This window comes from Phyllostomus hastatus, unplaced genomic scaffold, assembly GCF_019186645.2.
Source record: "Phyllostomus hastatus isolate PE091 unplaced genomic scaffold, TTU_PhHast_1.1 phas_contig_524, whole genome shotgun sequence".
NCBI classification, from domain to species: domain Eukaryota; kingdom Metazoa; phylum Chordata; class Mammalia; order Chiroptera; family Phyllostomidae; genus Phyllostomus; species Phyllostomus hastatus.
In genome coordinates this window covers 15210134-15221613 of record NW_025333900.1, presented here as the reverse complement: position 1 = coordinate 15221613, position 11480 = coordinate 15210134, and positions in this window count along the sequence as shown.

Here is an 11480-nt window from a genome sequence, read left to right as displayed (position 1 = left end):
GTCAGAACTTTGTAAACTATAAATGGATGTGTAAATAGTAATTACAATTAATAACCTCCACCACTCTTTTCATGATGGGAGGAACTATTTACACACTGTGGTGCTTTATGGGAAAGGACATCCTCTCTAACACTGCTTTGTTTCTGCTAAAAAATAAACCAACTGACTAACTATTGTCTCTACTGACTTCAAAATGTCCCATACGCTGTAGCTATGGCTGCACAGTAAAATCTTTTAACATTTTTGAGTCTTTCTATTTTTCACTACTCATCTGTATAGGTTACATAAACTTGCCTGGGTAAAAGTAATGTTTTTCCAAGTAATGATAGTAGTTGGCCCTGGCTGAGGAGCTCAGTTGGTGAGAGTGTTGTCTGATATGCCTAGGTTGCGGGTCCAATCTCCAATCAGGGCACATACAAGAAGCAACCAATAAACACATAAATAAGTGGGATAATAAATCAATGTTTCTCTCTCTTTCTCCCTCTCTTTCTCTTTCACTCCTATCAATAACTATAAATAAATAATAATAATTAATTAATATCTCAAGTTGCTCTTTTAAAAAGTCAAAAGTATTAACCTATTAGGTGAAATAATGACTTCCACCTCTATAATGAACTTTCATGATCCTTCTCCTATATCATTCAATCCTGTTAATTTTAATCACTAGCTTTCAATTCCTTCCTCTCTCCTTCACTTCTGTTGCCATTTTCTTGTTCCAACTCCTCATTCTTGTTGCCAACCATTATAATTTCCTCCTGACTCAACTGCCTTCATTTAATGCCTTCCAATTCTTTATTCACACTGCCATTGAGGTCAGGGATTGGAACACAGCCATACTCATGCATTTACATGTTGTCTGTGGCTGCTTTGGTGCTAAAACCCCACAACTGAATAGTTTTGGAAAAGACCATATGGCCTGTGCAGTGGGTTGAAGGATAGCCTCCCAAAGATATGACTACCTCAAATCTCTGGAACCTGTATACGTCACCTTTTGAAGAACAGAATCTTTGCAGATGTGATTAAATAAAGGATCTTGAGGTGAGATCATCCTGGGTTATCCAGGTGGGCCCTAAATTTAATGAGAAGTGTTCTTATTAGAGCCACACCAAGAAGAAAACAAAGAGGAGAAGGTGATGTTAGGATCAAGGAAGAGATTGCAGTAATGTGGCCATGAGGCAAGAAAGGCAAGAAATGCGTGGAGCCACCAAAAGACGAAAAACACAAAAAACAGAATCTGCCCACTGGGGGGAACACAGCCCCACTGACATCTTGATTTTGAACTTCAGGCCTCCAGAACTATGAGAAATTAACTTCTGATATTTTAAGCCACTAAGGTTATGATAATTTTTTACAATAGTGTTAAAAAATTAATGGAGCACACAATTATAAAATATAGTCATACTTCAATACTTATCAGCTTCAGAATTTGTCAAACCCTGTGCTTGTCACATTTTGACAAGAAAAAATATTTCAGCACTTGGTGCTTGCTCAGGGATCATTGCACTTGCTAGAAATTGTATGAATCACAACACCACCCAGCAAGAGAAGATGCTTCATGATCCAGTACTTGTCAGTGTCAGCACTTGTCATGAGTTCCAGAATGAATTAACTATGAGTACCAAGATACCACTTGTATTGACTATCTGATTCTTGAAGATAAATTTTGCAGACCCTTGTGTTGGAGTCTTCTAAAATACAAGTTATTTAAGTCCCTTATTTCAACAAATATTCCAAACTTTATTAGCATGACAATGACTTTTTATTAAGCATCCAAAGGCCATAGTTTATATTAGGGTTCACTCTGGGTGGGTATGCATTCTGGGTTTGGACAAATGTATATGTTGTTTGGACAAATCACACATATTCATTGTTATAGTACCAGACAGAGTAACTTCACTGCCCTAAAAATTCTCTGCACTCTGCCTATACATCTCTCTGCCTCCCCATACTTTCCTCTCAACATACACTGATCTTTTGATGGCCTCCATAGTTTCTCCTTTTCTACAATGTCATATAGTTGGAATCATACAGCCAACTCTAGCTTTACTTACTGCTTCAGGTAAATGAAATAAAAGTGAATGTAAAGAAAGTAATTCCGCCCTGGCTGGCATAGCTCAGTGGACTGAGTGCGGGCTGTGAACCAAAGTGTCGCAGGTTTGATTCCCAGTCAGGGCATATGCCTGGGTTGCAGGCCGCGGCCCCCAGCAACCGCACATTGATGTTTCTCTCTCTCTCTCTCTCTCTCTCTCTCTCTCTCTCTCTCTCCCTCCCTCCCTTCCCTCTCTAAAAATAAATAAATAAAATCTTAAAAAAAAAGATTTCTCACCGATTAAAAAAATTTTATTAAAAAAAAAAAGACAGTAATTCCATGGATATACTTTTTCCTATTGAAGATCTTGATATGGAAAGAAAGAGGCTCCAGCACTGACTCTTAACCTAGTTAATACCAACAGCAAGGATTTGATAAATGATGAACCTGGATGAAGTAAGAACAGGAAGCTGAAGAATCATTGAACAGCTTAATCAACACCATTCCCAGAATGAGCTAAGCAATGCTGAAGTTCTCCATGGCTGTTTGTCACATGAATTTGTAGAGAGTAGAATTTTCATCATTTGTATTCACAATGAAAAATTTCCTAACTCCGACCTATTTCTCCAGCTGTATATTGCCTACTTTTTCACTATTCTCTTTTTAAAAATTTTTAATTTTAAAATACTTTTAGATTTGCTGAATAATAGCAAATACCACACTATGAACCCAGTTCTTCCTAGTTATTAACATTTTACATTAGTATATTCTTCACAGTTAACAAACCAGTATTGATACATTATTTATTAACTAAAGTTCATTATTTTGTTCAGATTTCCTTAGTGTTTTTGTTTTTGTTCTTGTTTTATTTATTTTCTGTCCCAGGATTGCACCTGGGCTACCATATTACATTTAGTCATCATACTGCTTTCTGTTTATCTCTTTCCCTTTCTTTTCCTTTTTCTTCCTTTATTCCTTATTTGTTTGTTTGTTTTTTTCTGGAAATGTAAACAAACACAGCTTTTCCTTAAAAGTCTAGAGAGGAAAACTGAAAATGAAGTTAACAAATTAATTAATGAGAATATAGTCAAGATAAATGCTAAGAAAAGCATGAACAGAACACAAAAGCCACATGAAACAGCCATAGTAAGAATTAACTCCATCTGAGCTTTTTTTTTTTTAAAGACTGTTCTTAGTGGGAGTAAAAATGGCAGCAGAAATACTGGTTAAGGAAGCTATTGCAATAGTTCAGGTTAGAGATGATAGTGACTTGGATTGAGCTGGTGAGTGAAGACAAAATTAGAGATATTAGCCATATTCCAGAGATATTTTTGAGGTATTAACAAGGGGACTTGTTGATAAATGTAGATGTGGAAGATGAGGAACGAAGTGGAATTAATCATCAACTTCTCACTATAATTCTTCCATACCCAAGCCATACTAAACACTTGTTACTCTTCATACTTTCTGTGAGAGCCAAGGTCTCAAGCTCTTATACGTATTGAACCCTCTGGCTACATGCCTTTTTCTCCCCCAATTATCTCAACTGTAAATAATTTCTCTTCAATATTCTGTTCATTTTAATATTCTTCACTGCTTCTGGGAAGCCTTCCACTACTTTGCCTTCGTATTCCTCCCTCTACTCTATATCCCTGAATTAGGGGGCTTTCCACCCTTTCTTTTCCATAATGCTTGAACATCCTTCAGTGCTAGCTTGTAGCACCCTGTATTGTGCTGTTATGATTTACTCACATATCTGTCTCTTGAATGTGTTGTGTCATATTCACAATACAGTCCCTGGCACAGAGAGAAGTAAATTAATGTTTAATTGATCAATTCTTTACTATAGTTTCATAGAAACAGAAAAAAATATATAATTTTCATATAAGGAAGCCATAATCAAATCAGTTACTGGTAAATCTAAATTACAGCAGTAAAACTAATGTCACCCACAATATATTTACAACTTCTGACCTTTTGCAAGTACATTCCTTGTTAAAACTTATGATCTAAACAAGTCTCTTTTATTCTAAAATATATTTCATAGAACTCTCTATTGAGAGATATCTGTAGCAAAACCATATTATTTGTAGTTTCAGCCTTCATTTTTTAATTCCATTATTCTGTTGGTTTTAAATAAGAATAATAGTCTCCATTTATAAAAGTTAAGATTCACTAAAGTAAGTCAAAGAACTAAAGCCCTAAACTTTTATTAATTGAAAGCTCATGTGGATGTTCTTAAACATGCTGTGTGTGTGTTGTTCATTCCTTTTCATTTAGAATACTCTCTTCTGTTTCTGTTTAACAAGATTAGATTATGGTCATATAACTTAATCAGCTTGACTTACAAATTTAATCAGCTCACACTGATTATGAAGGTGTTTTCCTTCTTATGAAGATACTTGCTTTGTATTTATTTTCCTATTGGAAGAATGTTCACAAGTTAGGTTTTTTTTTTAATTTTTATTTATTTGTTTTTAATTTTTTTTAAATGACCATTTTTTTAAAGATTTTATTCATCCATTTCTAGAGAGGGAAGGGAGGGAGAGAGAGAGAGACAGACAGACAGAGAGAGAAAGAGAGAGAGAGAGAGAGAGAGAGAAACATCAATGTGCAGTTGCTGGGGGTTATGGCCTGCAACCCAGGAATGTACCCTGGCTGGGAATTGAACCTGGGACACTTTGGTTCCCAGCCCGCACTCAATCCATAGTTATATTTTTATAAATAATAGACACTGCATTTCCTAAAATCAAGAGCAACTTCCAATGACTAACTATGCCTTGTTCAAATTTTCATAGGTTCCTCTCAAGAGTTTCTCAGGAAAAAAAAAATGATGTTCTACTTGGTCTTCTTTTCTTGTCTACTATAGGATATTATAGTATTAAATACTTTAAAAATGTGAAATTGAGGTTGCACAAAATGTAGCTATTTTTCAAAACTTTTCATCTTAAAAATATCAGCTAATTCTCTGTGAAGAGGCACTCTAGAAATTTTAACTCCAGAATGCGAGTCAGAAAATTATGGCTTATTTCCAGACCACAGAGACTCAAAGTTGGTCACTGTATGTATGCAAACTATAAATAGTTTGCTGTTTATTCCCATTATGTGTAGGAAAATATTGTTAACATTTACTTGTTAGCTTGAGTCAATAATACCAATTCTGACATTTAAATTCCTAAAAGTCAGGATCTAATTCTGTTGAAAATACTCTGTTTTATATTTTGGATACTGATAGGTGTATATATGGATGTTTTAAAAAATAACATTTAATGACAATATAGCAAGTTTCAAAAGTTCCTACTGGGAAAACATTTTTTTCTCAATATCACCAAATATAGATAAGATAGTTTGATGCTATATTCAATTAAAAGTTTTCTTTTAAATAGCCTTTCACGATTAAAGAATTCTGACCTCTGACCTTGCTTTATTTTAAGGAGAAAATTTTACCCTTATCTATGAGGGAGGCCTATTTTTTTAAATATCTTATTTCTTTTTTTAATTATATTTTATTGATTATGCTATTACAGTTGTCCTGATTTTTCCCCTTTGCCCCTCTCCACCCAGCACCTTTACTCTCTCAGGCAATCCCCCCACCATTGTTCATGATGTCCATGGGTCATGCCTGTAAGTTCTTTAGATACTCCATTTCCTATACTATAGTCACATCCCATGGCCTTTCTGTGACTATCTATTTGTACCCTCACCTCTTCACCCATACCACCACACCCTCTCTCATCCAGCAACCATCAAAACACTCTCTGTATCCATGATCCTATCTCTGTTCTTATTTTAGTTTGTTTTTTAGATTCAATTGTTGATAGATATGTATTAATAAATATGTATTTATTGCCATTTTATTGTTCATAGTTGTGATCTTCTTTCTTAAATAAGCTACTTTAACATTTCATATGATAATGCTTTGGTGATGATGAACTCCTTAGTTTTTTTTTTTTCTTGCCTAGGAAGCTCTTTATCTGCCTTTCAATTCTAAATAATAGCTTTGCCGGGTAGAATAATCTTGGCTGAAAATCCCTGCTTTTCATGATTTTGAATATTTCTTGCCAATCTCTTCTAGCCTTCAAAATTTCTTTTGAGAAATCAGCTGACAGTCTTATGGAAACTCCCCCATAGGTAACTAACTGCTTTTCTCTTAATGATTTTAAGATTCTTTCTTTATCTTTAATCTTTGGCATTTTAATTACAATATGTCTTGGCATGGGCCTTTTCGCATCCATCTTGTTTGGGACTCTCTGTGCATCCTGAACTTGTATGCCGATTTCCTTCACCAAATTAGGGAAGTTTTATTATTTTTTCAAATAGATTTCTAATTTCTTGCTCTTTCTCTTCTCCTTCTGGCAATTCTATGATACAAATATTGGACACTTAAAGTTGTCCCAGAGGCTTCTTATACTATCCTCAGTTTTTGGATTCTTTTTTCTTCTTGTTGTTCTGATTGGTTGTTTTTTTTTTCTTTATGTTCCAAATCATTGATTTGATTTTTAGCTTCATCCACTCTAAAGTTGTTTCCCTGTAAATTGTTCTTTATTTCGATTAGTGTATTCTTCATTTCTGACTGGATCTGTTTTATGCTGTTAAGGTTCTTACTAAGTTCCTTGAGCATCCTTATAACCAGTATTTTGAATTCTGCATATGATAATTGCTTATGTCCATTTCATTTAGTTCTTTTTCTGGAGTTTTTATCTCTTCTTTCATTGGGGCCATGTTTCTTTGTCCCCTCATTTTTGCAGTTCCCTGTGTTTATTCAATATAGTAGGTAGAGCTTCTTTGACTCTGTGTCTTGGTAGTGTGGACTAATATAGTAGGTATCCTGTAGGGTCCAGTGGCACAGCCTCCCCCATCACCCAAGCTGTGTACTCAAGGTGTGCCCTTTGTGTGGGCTGAGTAGACCCTCCTCTTGTAGTTGAGCCTTGATTGCTGTTGGCAGATCAGTGGGAATGTTTTACCCAGGCCAGTCAGCTGCAAGGATTGGCTGTGACCACTTACTACCAACCTCCACCCTCTGCGGAGGATCAGCTATGCGGTGGCAGGGTGATGATTCTCCAACATGGTCTGTAGCTGTCTACTGGGTACACGGGTCCTGGGGTTTTCTGGGTGGTGCAGGCCAAGATCAGCCCGACCTGTGTTTTGCCCAGGGCCACCCTGCCTGAGCTGTAAAGCAATCTGAGATCGCTGCTCTGTTTGCTGGGTTTGGAGGTTCCCAGGTGAAGCCAAGCTGTGAATCTAGGCTGGCTGCTGCTAGTGCCAGGCCTGGGGCTCACTGAGGCCAGCTGTTGCTTGTTCAATAGGATTTAGGAAGTTGTCAGGCATGAGCCAAGACCAGCCATTCATACGGAAAAGCAGTTTGGGTGGGCCTATAAGTTGGGTGGAGTCTCTAGGGATCTCCAAGATGCAGCAAACAGTGTTAGTCAGGCCGATGGAGTCTCATATGTGGCAGCAGCTTGCCAGCTCAGTCTGGTTGGATGTGGTTTCTTTAATTCCACAGTTGTCAGATTTCCATTCAACTCAATTTCTGATGGTTCTGAGTAATGGTTGTTCTGTATTTTAGTTGTAATTTTTATATGGTTGTGTGAGGAGGTGAGCCATGTAAGCCTACACTGCCATCTTGACTTAAAGTTGTCCAATAATATCCTGTTTTCATTAGATAAACTGCTGGCTGTAGTCTGGACTCATCTTTCAGTGTGGTTCCCTGGCCTCCACCCTCTCCAGAGCTTAGGCAGGAAGTCTTTTATTTTCATTCTATACTAACCCTCTTTACATTTACTAAATCAACTATGTCTTAGCCAACTCAATCAAAATGCTATTAAGCTTTTACTAAATATCTTCAGGGCAGGATAACTCAAAACACCTCTAGTGATAACTGTTGGTGTGGGAAGAAGAAGGAAAAGGGGAAAGAGGAGGAGAAAAGAGAAGAGTAGCAGGGGAGGGATATCCTTAGAGGAGGCTTGAAAACACTGGCTTTTCTCTAACAGCCCCTTGAGTTTCCTCAATGTCACCTCCATGTCCAGATTCCATGCCCTTAGACACTTGACTCTTTTAGAGGGTTGATATGTCATTTCAGGATTGATGACAGATAACTGAAATTGTCAAAGTTTAAGAAATATCAAATATTTTTCAAAAAAGTTTGGCAAAAATGTCAGAAGAAATCAAATAATCTTATCATGGATGAAATGTTAAATTTTAGCTTTAAACATGGAGCAATCGGTATGCTGGGTTGATAATAATTTGCAAAAATGATTTGACATCCTTTTGTTCAAACTAGTAGAAAGGAAATATATTACTGATTTGAACTATATGTTTATATCTCAGATAATACACTTTTGATCAATAAGAAAGTATATGGCAAGTATGAGGGAAGGATCAAAAAATAAAATGACTGAACAATCTTAAAATTCTAAAAGATGAGCAAAGCGAGAAATGAAAGAGTAGTAAATTTGACTACTGACTTTCAGAAAGGAACTAAGTTCAAAAATTCCAGAGAAATTGGTGACAGAATCCTACAGACTCTATATATTGGTAAAACAGAAATATCATTGAAAATGTTTGTGTAGAAATTAGTATATATTGATTTTTAAAAACAACATGTATGATTTATATGTAGAAAGAAAAAGAAAGTGGGTGCAGATATAGATAACAATGTGGGGGCACTGGGAGTGAGTAAGTGTTTGAGTTGTAAATTCAACTTCAAATAAGCTTTACCCCTCATTGGGAATGAGGGCAAAAGTGACCAGCTTTCTCACATTTTATTCTTCTTGTTGAGCACACAGTAGTAAGTTTTTAAGACAGTTAGTTTCCAAGCTTTTGTTTAAATGACGCTAATCTGTTTTCAAAAATAATGCTGTGTAAAAGCTGAAAGTAAGAAGCAAGCAGCACACAGAGTGGTGCTGCCTGAGGCTAAGGTGGAAGCTACTGCCCAGGTTCAGGGATCCAGCCACCCAGGTCTTAGGTTTTTTTTCTGTCTCCCTTCCCATGCTCCCCAGGAATATTCAGAGAAAGGAATTCCTCCCAAGTCAGAAGTTCCATGAAGAATCACTTAAATGCAATATTTATGTCATTACTGATTTGCTACCCTGTTCAGGGATACTATTCATATATATTTGCCTGGATAAAAAATATGTTTCCTAGTGGAAGGAAATGGTAATCCCTTTTAACCCATATTTAGTGCACATTTTGGTAAATATCAATTTAAATTAGGCATTGATCTCCCATGGTAGGTGAATTAATAGCTAGGAATTATTTATTTCCTCTTCCTGAATTCACAGACTAAGACTACTTAGGAGCTCCCTGTGGGCTCCAAAGGACAGCACTGTAAAATGGAGCAGGTACTCTGGACGCTGGCTTTTGTCTAGTCCTTTCTGAGGACATGGTTGGACTTTTTCCATGGCAGAAAGAGGAGATGGTCTTTGAGATGGGAGTCTGCCATTCTCTCAGGCTGCACAGCATCTGAATAAAACCCCTTTCTAGCCCTGACCAATGTGGCTCAGTTGGTTGGGCATCACCCTGCAAAGCAAAAGGTCACTGGTTCAATTCCTGGTCCTGGCAGATGCCTCAGTTGCAGGTTCAGCCCCTGATTGGGGCATATATGAAAGACAACCAATTGATGTTTCTCTCCCCCTCTTTCTCCCTCCCTTCACCTCTCTCAAAAATAAATAAAATATTTTTTTTAAAAAAACACCTCTTTCCATTTGCACAAGCATCTGCCTCACAAGTTTGGTTTTCATGGCAGCAGGCAGCCAAACCTCCATTTTTTATTTTACATTCTGAGGGCCATTTTGAAAATGAAACTGAACCCTGAGTTTTGAAAAGTCTGCTATTTTCTGGCCAGACCCAGAGCCACAGCATATATTGCAATGCAAGACTCATTAACAATGGAGGGAAAAATACAGTGCCTTTCTAAAAATGTGTTTGTTAATTCCTGGTGGAAAACAGTAACTTCTTCAGTATGAAAAATATGCATGTTTTCTTTATAATTTTTATAACCCTAAATAAATATGAAACACCATTATTAAGGGAAGAGAGTAAACATAATTTCCATACCACATAGAAGAAAAACATGGTAGATCATACAACTCAACTAAATGTTTTATAATAATGTGCTGGTAAATTACTATCATTACTTAGTAAAATTAAGAATTCTGTGATACCACTTATCTAGTTTATTTAACCCAAATTAAAAACCACCAAAACTGGCATCATTAATGCTGAAAAAGGGGATATTTTTTTCATCTTTGTCTGGTTATAGTATTCTATGATGCTCACTGGAAAGAGAACTTCAAGGGTGAGGAGGAATAAACAGGGTCTGTAATTCTGTAGCCCTTTAATCAGAGCTCCTGGAACAGCAGTAGAGTGGAGATAGACCAAAACAGCTTCAGGGAATGAGTTAGTTTGCACACTAAACCGCAGTCCCTGAGCAAATTCTATTTTAACAATAGCCATGAAGTCCTTTCTAAAGCATTGCTTCATCTTTAATATTTTAAACCCAATGCCTTAAGTGATGTACTGGTTATTTTCCTCTCTCTGGATGGTTCCTGCTTTGATAAATTGTTTTATGTCTCAGGGTTTCAGCCTATGTTCTGCTGGCTATGGCAAAAACTGTTCACATATGCCTGCTGAGATTTCCGCACACTTCTGACAAGCTGTTGGATTTAGGTGTAAAGCAAGCTTTTCTCTGGATGTGCTCTTTGTTCTATCTTGGGATTTTAAATAATTTTCTTATAAGTCCTCAACCTTTTTCTTATTGGAAATGAATGAAAAACAAGCAGAAACCTTACTACAGCTTACTTTTCATCTAAGCAGTACAATACAAGGTATTTTTAAATCCATAATCTTTGTGATTTAAAAGTTTATAAATTTTGGTTTCTTACAAATTAAGGTTAACCAGACTAAGTTATACTATTGAGAAACTGTAACTTAAAATAGTGTTTTCCAAGCTTTGCACACAGTAAGTGATTAACATATCCATGGTAATTGCTTCCTTTCCAGGCCATCAGAATGTTATTCCTCCTACCCACAAAATTATCATGTTAAAGTAATCCCCAAAACCCTCACAGAATAATCATGCTTAGTGAGTGTCTGATATTTTTACTTACTAAATTCTAAAATAGGACCTTCAAAGTCATCATTGTATTTCTTACTGGGAGAGAGGTAGTGGGCAGCTGTGTAGAGTCTGGCAAGGTACATGGGCTTTGGTACTACTCAGACCTGCGTTGGAGCCGAGTACCCCTGGATGAGTCCAAGAGCTCTGTGCCTCTGTTTCCTTACCTATAAAATGAAAGAAATAATACCCACCTCAAAATGTGTTGGTGAAGAAATGAGATTATGCACATCGTGCCTGGCCCAGTAACATATTGTAAAGCTTCAGCAAGTGAGTATTGTTATTATTATTATCAAATGTCTGAAGTATCAAAGGTGAAAAACAAACAACGTGAGTTTT